Raw genomic sequence first — 15,023 nt, 5'->3', positions numbered from 1 at the left:
GGCTCTTTGTGTCGGCTCGTTCACGAACGACACATCACTAATCCGCAGTGAAGACGCTACATGGAGACTTCTCCTCAGTCAGTGACATTCCCGCCATTATTCGCCCTCACTACTGGCACAATCACCTCGCGCCGCCTTTTCTACACAATGTTCTGTGTGGAATGTAACGTGTGATTTCTCTGGAGACAAATAGACCCAGTGGTGTAACTACAAAGTGAGGGGCCCCGATGTGAACTTTCAAATGGGCCCCCCCCCCCGCGCCAAAATATTTCCCACCGAAATTCACATTTTCCCTATTCATTTCGCACACTATAGTTTTGTTGCTTTGTGGGGGTGTATTGGGTGCACTGGTCGGCTCCGGAGCATACGCACTGCACGTTCTGACGCTGGTGAGTACACCCAATACTCCCCCACAGTGCACATGCTGGCCTCTGCCCACAGCCGTGTACCATTCTTCCCGACTCAGATATTTACAGCCCGTACACACGTGGCTTCCCTCCGTGAACCCCGTACACACACGGCTCTGCTCCGTACACCTTGTACACGCGGCTCCGCTCCTTACACCCGCGGATCCACTCCGTACACCTCACACACACAGCTCCGCTCCATACACCCCATACACATGGCTCCGCTCCGTACACACGCGGCTCCGCTTCGTACACTCCATACACGGCTCCGCTCCGTACACCTCGTACACAAGCGGCTCCGCTCCATACACCTCGTAAACACGCAGCACCACTCCATACACCCCATACATACATGACTCCGCTCACCTCTTTCACACTTGGCTCAGCTTTGTACACACCTGACTCCGCTCCCTACACCTCGTACACATTGCACCACTACACACATACACGGCTCCGCTCTGTACACCTCCGGCTCTGCTACATCCACACTATAAACCCCTCCTGACCCCACACAAACTTCCCCTCATTCAGCACCACGACAACCAGCACAGCAGAGTCCTGCATACAATTAATTGAGACATCAGTAGGTTAAGTGTTTTTGAATATCCATATTGAATCAGGAGCCCCATATAATCCTGCATAAAGGTTAATAATGGCCCCATAAGATGCTCCGTAGACACATTTGCCCAATATAGTGCTGCAGAAACGTTGATTATGGCCCCATAAGATGCTCCATAAAGATATTTGCGCCATATAGTGCTGCAGAAACGTTGATTATGGCCCCATAAGATGCTCCATAGAGACATTTGGCCCATATAGTGCTGCACAAACGTTATGGCCCCATACAGACACTTGCCCCATTATAGTGCTGCACAAACGTTATGGCCCCATAAGATGCTCTATACAGACACTTGCCCCATTATAGTGCTGCACAAACGTTATAGCCCCATAAGATGCTCTATACAGACGCTTGCCCCATATAGTGCTGCACAAATGTTATGGCCCCATAGATGCTCCATACAGACACTTGCCCCATTATAGTGCAGCACCCCAGAGTCCTGGTTGTTGCAGTACTGTGGCTCCGCCACTACGGGGAGCTATGGTACGTCTGATTGCACTAAGGAGTTTCTCTGACCAGGTACACTCACACCACACTTCACACTCCGGCCACCAGGGGGGGTGGTCCTATCTAGTAGGCCACTCCTCACAACTCTGGTAAAACTGGGGGTTGGACAGGAAGACAGGGAGAAGTAGCTGGGAAGAGCTAGTGAGAGGACCTGTCAGGGATGGGATCCTGGCAGACTCCTCAGAGCAGAACAAACCAGTGAACAACGGGAATACAGTGAAGAGGAATTAGAACCAGAAGGAGTCGTGCTGTTAGACCGAGGCAACATCCTTCTGAGGCGCAAACAGTCGGTGTCCGGAACGCCGAGCAAGTAAGAGACTTTAAGTACTACTGCAAACCACGGCCGGACAGCTAATTACAGGTTGGCTGTCTCACTTAACACCTAAGCAGACAACGGAGGCAGCTGTGGGAAAGGGGTGACTCTAGGGTCCCGGAAGAACTCCAGGCATACCCCGTCATACGGGTGCGTCCTACCATATCATCTGGGGGACGGAGAAAGCGAACATCAGAGACAGACAGAAACAGTTGTGAGGACTATCCCGGGAGCTCAGCAGGGAAGAACTACAACACATAGCGCTAGAAGGTAGACACTGATTCCCACCTGTAAAGAGAACTCCTGATGTGCCTTTGGACCGGCCGGTCTCTGACAACCCAGTTAACAGCGCTCTGGACTGAGGTCTCCAAAACCTTCAGTAAAGAGGTAAAGAGACTGCAACCTGGTGTCCTCATTATTTACCGCGACCTGCACCCCACAACTGCACCGTTACAACACCACTTATTGCACCGGACGTCCCCCACTGACAGACAGGGCCACGGACCGGGTCTAGCCACCGTGACAACCCCAGAACTGAGACTCAGAGGCCCGGCTCCGGGTACCCCTCGGCCCTGCGGCGGTGTGGGGGGCGCTCCAACTTGGCGTCACAAACAGGATCTACTTAAGCCTGAAGAATCAGGTCATGTGTGCCTTGGAACTGTGATTTATTGCGCTTGAATTGTACTTTATTGAAAAGACTGTGTATTGCCATTTACCGCCAAAATTCGCCATTGCCGCGCACGGAGGGAGGAGCCTTAGCTACGTGGGCGGAAGCAGCCAAAAGAAGCGCGGAACGGAAAGCGCGGTAAGGCGCCAATCCCGGAAGAGGAACTCCGACCTCCAGCAGGTTCGTGGGAGGAAGGGACAGCCATGTCTGAGTCGGGAGGAGAGGAGGTGGCGGTCGCAGCCGCGGACGCAGGGGCAGCTCCGGTCCCCGCAGCGGACGGAGCTGCGGCCCTAATACCACCACCGGTAGCCGCAGAACCCGCTGTTCCTCCCAACCAGCCGGACGCTGCCGCTAACACAAAAGCCATAATGCCCTTCTCTATGCCGTACCTGCCCGGAGCGGCTTGGCTTCCGCGATACTCTGGGGAGTCGCATACGTTCACTGACTTTAAAGAGGGGCTCTGCAGCCTGCTCAAGTTCTATCCCCTAACCGAGCCTCAGAAGGTCCATATGATAACCGGCCAACTCTTTGGGGCGGCTCTGAGAGAATTGAAATCCTGGCCCGCTGAGGATAAAGAAACTGCACAACAGATTTTTGCCAAGCTTAAAGCCACCTTTGATACTCGCACTGCTACAGAAATTAAACTGACTTTTTATGGATGCAAACAAAGGCCACAGGATAGCTTACGGGACTATGCCCTTAATCTCCAGGAAGCGATGCAGGCCATTAAGCAGAGTGACCCCGGCAGCATGCAGGATGAGGATAAAATCCTGAAGGAGTGGTTCATTGAGGGGCTCCTGTGCAGTCACCAGCGGGGCCAATTGCACTTCCTGGCCATGCAAAATCCAGACTTGACTTTTGCGCAGTTTAAAGATAAAGCTATCCAGGCATTGCAGGAGCGACAGCCCAGCCGCGCAGTACCACCCAGGCGCCCCGCTCTCACATACCACCAGGAGGTGGCATCGGATACCCCAGTTGCCGCGGAGGCCGACGCCCAGAGCTTCGAGGACGACTCCCCTGCAGGACTCCGTCTCCAGATGCAAGAGCTAACCAAGAGCGTTGCTGCCCTGGCCCGGACGGTGCAGTCCCTACAGGAGGCCCCCAAAGAGAAGATCCAGTTGGCTTCCAGCCCGGAGGATGTCCCTTGGATGCGACAGAGGAGGACTCCGCCGACCAGGAGCCGGCCCGACGATCGCTTCCACCAGGATGGACGACCCATCTGCCGCCGCTGTCACCAGGTGGGCCATCTTGCAAGGTACTGTCCTTTAAACGAGCAACCCCTGGGGCAAAGGGCCAACCCCCAGGAGTAGGACGGTCAGGCCCGCAGCATTGGAGAACCAAGTATATTGGAGGACGACCAGTTCTCCCTGTAGTGATTGATGGAATCCCCTTGAATGCTTTGCTGGACACCGGTTCTCAGGTGACGACTATACCTTACGTGCTCTACAAACGGTATTGGGAGGACGCTGATATTACTCGTGGCCCTGACGATGATTTCACCATAATCGCCAGTAATGGTCAGCCGTTGCCACAAGTGGGGTATAAGGAGGTCACCATCAAAGTGGGGCGGGTGGAATTGAAAGCCCAAGGGATTGTGATTGTAGATATTGATCGTCAAGAATGTAATCCCATGATGACTCTTGGTACTAATGTTATAGAAAATTGTCTTGCAGAAGTGATTGTTTCAGAGCTCTGATGCAGAGACAGCAGGTAGAGCTGACTGGTGGTGAGATTGGTCGTGTCACTGTGAGTGATTCAAACCCCATCGCGATACCCCCCAAGAGTGAAATGTTAATATGGTGTCGAGCAGCCATAGGCCTCAGGGGTAAGGACTACCAGGCCTTGGTAGAACCCGTATATTCAGACAATAGGCCTACTGTTCTGACAGCCCGGGGGGTGGTCGACGTCTGACAGGGGAGAGTGCCCGTACGTGTCCTCAATTGTGGGGAGGAAGAGGTCCACCTAACCAAGTATACCACGCTCGCCAAACTGTTCACTGTCAATAATAGTGTAATACAGACACCTGAACCCTTGGTCCCGTCAAACGTGGCGGAGAACAAAGGTTCTGCAGAGCACTCGAAAGACTGGTGTCGGGAATTGCATGTGGGCACTGACTCTACCCCATCTCATCAAATACAGGGTGGTACACGAGTACGAGCAGGTATTCAGCAAACACCCCTCAGATTTTGGGCAGGTGAAAGGGATCCAACATCACATCCCCACGGGAGATCACCGACCCATAAAAGAGAGATATCGCCCTGTACCCCCAGCTCATTACCAGTGTGCCAAGGACATGTTACGGGAAATGAAGGAGGCTGGGGTGGTGAGAGACAGCTGTAGCCCCTGGGCAGGTCCGTTAGTCCTTGTTAAAAAGAAAGATGGTACAATGAGGATGTGTGTTGATTACAGGCAGTTGAATCGCATTACACATAAGGACGCATACCCACTGCCCAGGATAGAGGAGTCTCTGGCTGCCTTAAAATCTGCTAACTACTTCTCTACCTTAGATCTCACCAGTGGGTACTGGCAGGTTCCTGTAGCGGAGGCGGACAACGAGAAGACGGCCTTCACGACGCCAATGGGTCTCTGTGAGTTCAACTACATGCCCTTCGGATTGTGCAGTGCTCCCGGAACGTTCCAGAGGATGATGGAGTGCTGCCTGGGACACCTGAACTTTGAAACCGTGCTGCTATATCTGGATGACGTCATAGTCTTCTCTAAAACCTACGAAGACCATCTGAAGCACCTGGCCGAGGTGTTTGAAGCCTTGTCCAACTTCGGCCTAAAAGTGAAACCGTCCAAGTGTCATCTGCTGAAACCTAAAGTGCAGTACCTGGGCCATGTGGTGAGCGCTGAAGGAGTGGCCCCAGACCCCGACAAGGTCACAGTGATCAAGGACTGGCCAAAGCCCAGTGACCTCCACGAAGTCCGGCAGTTCCTCGGGCTGGTAGGCTATTACCGGAGGTTCATTAAAGACTTCACCAAGAAGGCCGCACCCTTGCGAAACCTGTTGGTGGGCCAACCAAAGAAGACCAAGGGGAAGAACACCCCCTTTGACTGGAACGGGGAGCTGGAGGAATCCTTCACCTGCTTGAAGTCGGCGCTGATGGGAGAAGAGGTACTGGCTTACCCCGAATACGACCAACCGTTTGTGCTGTGCACAGATGCCAGTAATGTGGGACTAGGAGCCGTGCTGTCTCAAGTCCAGAAAGGCAAAGAAAGAGTGATCGCTTACGCCAGCAGGAAACTCCGTCCCACGGAAAGGAACCCTGACAACTACAGTTCCTTCAAACTGGAATTCCTTGCCCTTGTCTGGGCAGTGACAGAGAGGTTTAAGCACTACCTGGCCTCCGCGAAATTCACCGTCTTCACGGACAACAATCCGCTAACGCATCTGGATACTGCCAAACTCGGGGCTTTGGAACAGCGGTGGATGGCCCGGCTGTCCAACTATGATTTCACCATCAAATATCGGGCAGGACACCAGAATGCCAATGCCGATGCTCTGTCCCGAATGCCCAATTTACCAGAAGTGGGAGAAGACCCGGAGGCACTTGAAGAGGTGGAGCTGCCTGCCTTCCATCGCCCCAAAGCCACTCAGAACTCTCACCATGTGAAGAACAGGCACAAGAACCAACCGGATGCCACGCTGAATCCCCTGCCCCACCACGGATGGGCAGAAACCCAGGATAGTGACCCCGCGGTCCGTCAGGTGAAGGAACTCTTGACGCAGGCTGGGTTGCACCCTGGCCCAGATGATCCACAAGAAACCCAACAGCTGTGGAAGGGGAGAAGCAAACTGTTTATCCATGATGGCAAGTTGTGCAGGAGGAGCATCGACCCACGTACTCATGAATTGGTGTGGCAGATAGTGGTGCCAAGGCGAGATGCGCCCATGGTTCTGGGAGCCTACCACGATGGAGCCGGACACTTCGGATGGAGGAAGCTGGAGAAGCTGCTCCGAGGGAGGTTCTATTGGATTGGCATGAAGAGAACCATTGAGAAGTGGTGTCGGGAGTGTGGTCCATGTAGTCTGCGCAGGAAGGACCGTGACAGTCAACGGGCTCCCCTGCGGCCTATCATCACCAAACGGCCGCTCGAACTGGTCGCGCTGGATCATGTGAAGCTGACACCTAGCCGGTCGGGCTATATCTACGCCCTTACCATCGTGGACCACTACTCCAGGTTTTTGGTGGTTGTGCCTGTCAAGGATCTAACAGCTAGGACTGCCGCCAGGGCCTTCCAGCAGCACTTTTGTAGGCCCCATGGCTACCCAGAGAAAGTACTGACCGATCAGGGGCCTGCATTCGAAGCGGAAGTGTTCCAAGAATTCTGCCAGTTGTACGGGTGTAAGAAGATCAGAACTACACCGTACCACCCTCAAACCAACGGGATGTGCGAGAAGATGAACCAGGTAGTAATCAATTTATTGAAGACCTTGCCTGTGGAGGAACGGAACCTGTGGCCGACAAAGTTGCCTGACTTGGTGGATATGTACAACCACATCCCAGTAAGTTCCACCAACTGTACTCCAGCGTACCTGATGCGAGGAAGGTCTAGTCGGTTACCCGTTGATCTGGACATGGGGGTCCTAGTACCCGAAGATACCTCGCCGGATGCAGATTGGGATGCAGAAAGGCAGCGAAGGTACCGCGAAGTACAGGAGTGTGTAGAGAGAAGTCTCGCCCAGGCTAGGCAGAAGCAAGAAAGGGACTACAACCAACACGCTCCTGCGATTCCCCTGTCACCTGGTGAGCAAGTACTTAAACGAAAGAGGAGATTACACAAGCTCGATGACCAATGGGAAGCAGAACCGTATACCATCCTGCCATCCGACTTCGACAACACAAAGGTCTGTCTCATCAGCAAGGACAGAGGGGAGACCTCGACAGCGGTATCCAGGGATCACCTTAAGGTCTGCCCCGATAAGTTAAAAGAGAGGGGCACGGCCCCAGAAATCTCCCTGCCGGTGGAAAAGGAGAAGATGTTCCATACTGTCCTTGGTGACTTTCCCCAGTCCTGGACTCAGATAAACCAAGCCGTCGTGGTACCTGTCATAATGTTTCAACAGCCGGACCCGCCAGAAACGATGGTGGTACCAGATCATCTGGCCCCGCTACCTCAACAAGCCTTACCTGATGAAGCCATGCCAACCATTGAGCCGGCAAATCCTCCCTCTGCTATCAGTGAATCTGCTGTACCCACTGTTGATAACCGCAGCTCTGAGAGCCCCAACCTGCCAGTGCTACCCAGACTCACTAGAAGTGTAGTTAGAAGACAGTGCACTACACCAGCGGTAGCAAGCATAACGGGCCCTGTTAGGCCAATAGCAACCCCTGCGCTGCGAAGGTCCACACGCAGCACTCAAAATCAAACTCCCCTCCGCTACAAAACTTGGAGGTATTGATAAGGGCTGCTATTTAATTGAAAATGTTTGTATGCATATCTTTTTGTTACAGGTTTTTAAATGGACACTAGAGTAATGGACGGTGAATTGCTCAAAAACTTTCATAAGGGGGACCCCTTTGTTTACCTGGGGTCCCCGCTGTTTCAACCACTGAACTGAGAGTCATAAACTGTGCATGACCTAACTTTTGCAACGTTCAAGAATCCTCACCTCCCGTAAAGGGAAGCATAGTTATGTTCAATTGTTATGCTATTTCAAAAATTTGTGTGTTTCCTGTTAACATGTATTATTGTTCTTGTTTTCCCAGTCCCGGAGTACTGGATTTAACCGGGGGGGAGTGCAGCACCCCAGAGTCCTGGTTGTTGCAGTACTGTGGCTCCGCCACTATGGGGAGCTATGGTACGTCTGATTGCACTAAGGAGTTTCTCTGACCAGGTACACTCACACCACACTTCACACTCCGGCCACCAGGGGGGGTGGTCCTATCTAGTAGGCCACTCCTCACAACTCTGGTAAAACTGGGGGTTGGACAGGAAGACAGGGAGAAGTAGCTGGGAAGAGCTAGTGAGAGGACCTGTCAGGGATGGGATCCTGGCAGACTCCTCAGAGCAGAACAAACCAGTGAACAACGGGAATACAGTGAAGAGGAATTAGAACCAGAAGGAGTCGTGCTGTTAGACCGAGGCAACATCCTTCTGAGGCGCAAACAGTCGGTGGCCGGAACGCCGAGCAAGTAAGAGACTTTAAGTACTACTGCAAACCACGGCCGGACAGCTAATTACAGGTTGGCTGTCTCACTTAACACCTAAGCAGACAACGGAGGCAGCTGTGGGAGAGGGGCGACTCTAGGGTCCCGGAAGAACTCCAGGCCTACCCCGTCATACGGGTGCGTCCTACCATATCATCTGGGGGACGGAGAAAGCGAACATCAGAGACAGACAGAAACAGTTGTGAGGACTATCCCGGGAGCTCAGCAGGGAAGAACTACAACACATAGCGCTAGAAGGTAGACACTGATTCCCACCTGTAAAGAGAACTCCTGATGTGCCTTTGGACCGGCCGGTCTCTGACAACCCAGTTAACAGCGCTCTGGACTGAGGTCTCCAAAACCTTCAGTAAAGAGGTAAAGAGACTGCAACCTGGTGTCCTCACTATTTACCGCGACCTGCACCCCACAACTGCACCGTTACAACACCACTTATTGCACCGGACGTCCCCCACTGACAGACAGGGCCACGGACCGGGTCTAGTCACCGTGACAACCCCAGAACTGAGACTCAGAGGCCCGGCTCCGGGTACCCCTCGGCCCTGCGGCGGTGTGGGGGCGCTCCAACAGTGCTGCACAAACGTTAGGGCCCCATAGATGCTCCATACAGGCTCTTGCCCCATATAGTGCTGCACAAACGTTATGGCCCCATAGATGCTCCATATAGACACTGGCCCCATATAGTGCTGCACAAACGTTGATTATATGGCCCCATAGATGCTCCATACAGGCACTTGCCCTATATGGTGCTGCACAAATGTTATGGCCCCATAAGATGCTCCACACAGACACTTGCCCCATATAATGCTGCACAAACGTTATGGCCCCATAAGATGCTCCATACAGGCACTTGCCCCATTTGCTGTTGCTGCAGTAAAAAAAAAAACACATACTCACCCCTCCGTCGCTCAGGCCCCCGGCACTTTCAATATTCACTGCTGCTCGTTCCAGCCGCCGCTGGCCGCTCCATCTTCCGCCTCCTCCGCACTGACGCTCAGGCAGAGGCGCGCGCTAACTATGACACCGCGCCCTCTGACCTCAGCGTCACTGCAGAAGATGGAGCGGCGGCTGGAATGAGGAGAGGTGAATATCACGCAGCACTCCCCTCCCCGTTATACTCACCTGCTCCTGGCGCGGTGCAGTCCCTGGCGCGGTGCGTCGGGCTGCTGCTTCCTGTATTGAGCGGTCACCGTTACAGCTCATTACAGTAATGAATATGCGGCTCCACCCCTATGGGAGGTGGAGCCGCATATTCATTACTGTAATGAGCGGTACCATGTGACCGCTCAGTACAGGAAGAAGCTGGGGTGCCGGGCAGCCAGGGACCTGTAGGGACCGCGCCAGGAGTAGGTGAGTATAATTAGACAGCCCCCGCTCCCTGGCCCTGAAAAGCCACCGGGCGGGCCCCTAAGCACTCCAGGCCCGGTCGCAACTGCGACCCCTGCGACCGCGGTTGTTATGCCCCTGAATAGACCCCACACATGAGGGAATTATTACCAGTTACCGGACGTCTAGTATATGGCGGCATATGATTGTGCTATCGCCTCCACACCAGGAGCTAAAATGCCAAAATCTCGCTTATTTACCCCCTTCCAGTGTCCGGCTAAGGCTCATATACGGCCATGCTCCTCTCCAGTCGCTGTGGGGTTTGGTAATAGGATGGAGGGCGGCGTCCATGCTTGGACTTCAGAGAGAGTAATAAAATCACAGCTCACCTTCCCTGTCCTTTACCCCTTACACCTGACCTGTTTAGCCAATTACCTGGAGATAAATGGTGTTACACACTTAACGTGAGAGGGGCATATAACCTTATACGTATCGCCATGGTGACGGATGGAAGACCGCACACAATACACCTGAGGGGCAGAGTGAACATTTGATGCTGCCATTCGGGGTAACCAATGCTTCGGCAGTCTTTGAAAATGTCATTAATTATATTTTTTCTCACTGATTGGTAGATTTGTGGTAATTTTCCTGGATGATATATTGAGTTACTCACGTTCTCTGGAGGAACATGGTGAGCATGTCAGACAGCTGGAGAGGGAAAAACATTACCTAGCAATCCGTTTTGACATTTCGACTTCATCATTATCATTAAAAAATGTTCTAGCACCAAGAAAGATAAAAAAGAAGATTGAAGATTCACTAAAAGTGGCGTCTTCTGAATAAAGTGCGATCTGACAAATTGTCTATGTTGTCATGTGATCTGCCATGGTCTCTCTGAATTCACCATTATTTCTACAGGTGACATTCTCCCTATGAAAAGTCCCATGTCATGTTCCACCAGTTCTGTCATCTATGTGATTATATGCTAATGTCAGAATGTATATGTGGGAAGGACGACCCAACCCCCCACAAAAGGCTGAACTCGCACCGTCCCAAGATCCAATAGGGTTTTCTCACACATGGGCTTTCACGCCACTGCACCATCAAACACAACAAAGATGACAAACAACGGAAAATATTCCCCACAGAGGAGATTCCTCCACAGGCTCAGAATCGCACTGGACCACTACATCGGAGAGTAATCTTGTGGATTTATAAACTAAACACCTTACTCCAAATGGACTCCGCAAAATCACAGATGTATTTTTGTGACCACTTTTCTGACTTCATAAATTGTATTATTTATTATAACAATTTATTGTCATATTCATAATAAATTTTATTGGTCGGTTCATTGGGGATCTTAATTATTTTAATATTTTTACCATACTTCTAATACTTCCATAAATGTCATTGTCATATTTATCACTCTTATTTATACCACAGTTTTGATACATTTCTACTATATAACACAGTTTATTTATATCACATCGGGTAACTATTCTTTTCCTATCCCGATATATACTATATTATATACTGCACACTTGTCACCAATTCCTGTGTGTGTAGTTTAGTGATGGGCGAGCACTAAAATGCTCGGGTGCTCGTTGCTCGGGTCGAGCAAATTGGAATAGTCGGGTGCTCGACCCGAGCAATGAGCCCAACATAAGTCTATGGGAAACCCGAGTATTTATGCCGCGATCCCCTCGGGGGTCCTTTTAGGGTCTAAAAATGTCAGAAATCGATGGGAACACTGCTCAAATGACACGGGAACATCATGGAGAAGACCCCTGGAAGCATTTCTGACTCCTCGGTCACAGCTGTGACCAATGTTGTCAGAGTATGATGTCACTTTTACAGGCATAGAATAAAACATACAAAAACAAAACCAAAATGAATTTTCCAGGGAAATATAACAAGGAACATCCTTTCCAGGGTAATAATTTGTATGTAAATCAAAATAAAGTACCCAAAACAAAAATGTTCCTCCACCTCATGGACTATGTTCACATGTAGCGTTTTTTATGTGTTTTTCAACTTTAACCCCTTTACCCCCAAGGGTGGTTTGCACGTTATGGACCGGGCCAATTTTTACAATTCTGACCACTGTCCCTTTATGAGGTTATAACTCTGGAACGCTTCAACGGATCCCAGTGATTCTGACAATGTTTTCTCGAGACATATTGTACTTCATGATAGTGGTAAAATTTCTTTGATATTACCTGCGTTTATTTGTGAAAAAAACTGAAATTTGGTGAAAATTGAATTCTAGAATGTGATGGTGGGTTTCTCCATTCCTACAAGTCTGAATGATTCTATGGCGCTGGCCATTCAGATTGACCGGCGTTTGCGGGAGCGCAAAGCCGCTAATCCTCTGGTGGTGTTGTCTGAACAGACACCTGATTTAATGCAATGCGATAGAATTCAGACTAGAATCGAACGGAAAAATCATAGACGTCAGAATGGGTTGTGTTTTTACTGTGGTGATTCTACACATGTTATATCAGCATGCTCTAAACGCCTAACAAAGGTTGTTAGTCCTGTCGCCATTGGTAATTTGCAACCTAAATTTATTTTGTCTGTGACTTTAATTTGCTCATTGTCTTCCTACCCTGTTATGGCGTTTGTGGATTCAGGTGCTGCCCTGAGTCTTATGGACTTGTCGTTTGCCAAGCGCTGTGGTTTTGTTCTGGAGCCTTTAGTAAATCCTATCCCTCTTAGAGGAATTGATGCTACGCCATTGGCGGAAAATAAGCCGCAGTTTTGGACACAAGTGACCATGTGCACGACTCCTGAACATCGGGAGGTGATTCGTTTTCTTGTTCTGCATAAAATGCATGATTTGGTCGTTTTGGGTCTGCCATGGTTACAGACCCATAATCCAGTTTTGGATTGGAGGGCTATGTCTGTGTCAAGTTGGGGCTGTCAGGGAATTCATTGCGATTCCCCGCCGGTGTCTATTGCTTCCTCTACTCCTTCAGAAGTTCCTGAGTATTTGTTTGACTATCAGGATGTATTCAGTGAGTCCAGGTCCAGTGTTCTTCCTCCTCATAGGGACTGTGACTGCGCTATAGATTTAATTCCGGGTAGTAAATTTCCTAAGGGAAGATTATTTAATCTGTCTGTACCTGAGCATGCCGCAATGCGTTCTTATATCAAGGAGTCTTTGGAGAAGGGGCATATTCGTCCATCCTCTTCCCCTCTTGGTGCGGGATTCTTTTTTGTGGCCAAGAAGGACGGATCTTTGAGACCTTGTATAGACTATCGGCTTCTGAATAAAATCACTGTTAAATTTCAGTATCCTTTGCCTCTATTGTTGGACTTGTTTGCCCGGATTAAGGGTGCCAGGTGGTTCACCAAGATAGATCTTCGTGGTGCGTACAACCTTGTGCGCATTAAGCAGGGAGATGAATGGAAAACTGCATTTAATACGCCCGAAGGTCATTTTGAGTACTTGGTGATGCCTTTTGGGCTCTCTAATGCTCCTTCAGTGTTTCAGTCCTTTATGCATGACATCTTCCGGAAGTATCTGGATAAATTTATGATTGTTTATCTGGATGATATTCTGGTTTTTTTCTGATGATTGGGACTCTCGTGTAAAGCAGGTCAGGATGGTGTTTCAGGTTTTGCGTGAGAATGCTTTGTTTGTGAAGGGCTCAAAGTGTCTCTTTGGAGAGCAGAAGGTTCCCTGTTATGACCGCAATGGCAGAGGGTCTCAGGAATAATCACTAAGTCTGCAAACACAAAAAACCAGCTCATAGGGCAGTGGTAACTGGGCTGACCATATATCTAATCCTAGCACCACAAATAACAGCAGCCGGGGAACGTGCCTACTTTGATTCTAGATGTCTCGCGCCAGCCGGAGAACTAACTAACCCTAGAAGGGAAAAGAAAGACCTTTCTTGCCTCCAGAGAAAAGACCCCAAAAGTTGGATACAAGCCCCCAACAAATAATAACGGTGAGGTAAGAGGAAAAGACAAACATAAGAATGAGCTAGGTATTTAGCAAAGAGAGGCCCACTAGCTAATAGCAGAATATAGAAAGATAACTTATATGGTCAGCAAAAACCCTATCAAAAAATATCCACACTGGAAATTCAAGAACCCCCGAACCGTCTAACGGCCCGGGGGGAGAACACCAGCCCCCTAGAGCTTCCAGCAAGGTCAGGAATCACATTTAGTACAAGCTGGACAAAAATGAGAGCAAGCAAATAACCCAAAAAACAAAGAAGCAGGACTTAGCTTAATTTTGCACGAACCAGGACCAGCAGATAGGAGCAAACAGAAAGTGTCTGATTACAACGATGCCAGGCACTGGACTAAGGATCCAGGAGGTTTATATAGCAACACCCCTGAACTAACGACCCAGGTGGGTGGAACCTGAGGGAAGAAAATCCCAGAGTCATATCACTAGTAACCACAAGAGGGAGCCAAAAAGTCTAATTCACAACAGTACCCCCCCCCTTAAGGAGGGGTCACCGAACCCTCACCAAGACCACCAGGGCGATCAGGATGAGCAGCGTGAAAGGCACGAACTAAATCGGCTGCATGCACATCAGAGGCAACCACCCAGGAATTATCCTCCTGACCATAGCCCTTCCGCTTGACCAAATACTGAAGCCTCCGTCTGGAGAGACGAGAATCCAAGATCTTCTCAACCACGTACTCCAACTCGCCCTCAACCAACACCGGAGCAGGAGGCTCAGCAGAAGGAACCACAGGCACAACGTAGCGTCGCAACAAAGACCTATGGAACACGTTGTGAATGGCAAACGAAACCGGAAGATCCAAGCGAAAGGACACTGGATTAAGGATTTCCAATATCTTGTAAGGACCGATGAAGCGAGGCTTAAATTTAGGAGAGGAGACCTTCATAGGAACAAATCGAGAAGACAGCCACACCAAATCCCCAACACGAAGTCGGGGACCCACACCGCGGCGGCGGTTGGCAAAACGCTGAGCCCTCTCCTGTGACAATTTTAAGTTGTCCACCACATGATTCCAGATCTGC

At 50.4% G+C, this 15,023-nt stretch overlaps 1 protein-coding gene across 1 annotated transcript in view; it reads right to left on the bottom strand.

The window, feature by feature from the left end:
- Positions 1 to 15,023, bottom strand: part of LOC143766912 (uncharacterized) — a 164,053-nt gene that overhangs the window by 28,082 nt on the left and 120,948 nt on the right. The gene's annotated exons all lie outside the window — the stretch shown is intronic.

This window comes from Ranitomeya variabilis, chromosome 4, assembly GCF_051348905.1.
Source record: "Ranitomeya variabilis isolate aRanVar5 chromosome 4, aRanVar5.hap1, whole genome shotgun sequence".
Classification (NCBI taxonomy): Eukaryota; Metazoa; Chordata; class Amphibia; order Anura; family Dendrobatidae; genus Ranitomeya; species Ranitomeya variabilis.
Note: the sequence above shows the minus strand (reverse complement) of the source record. Positions and strands in the feature narration are given on the sequence as shown.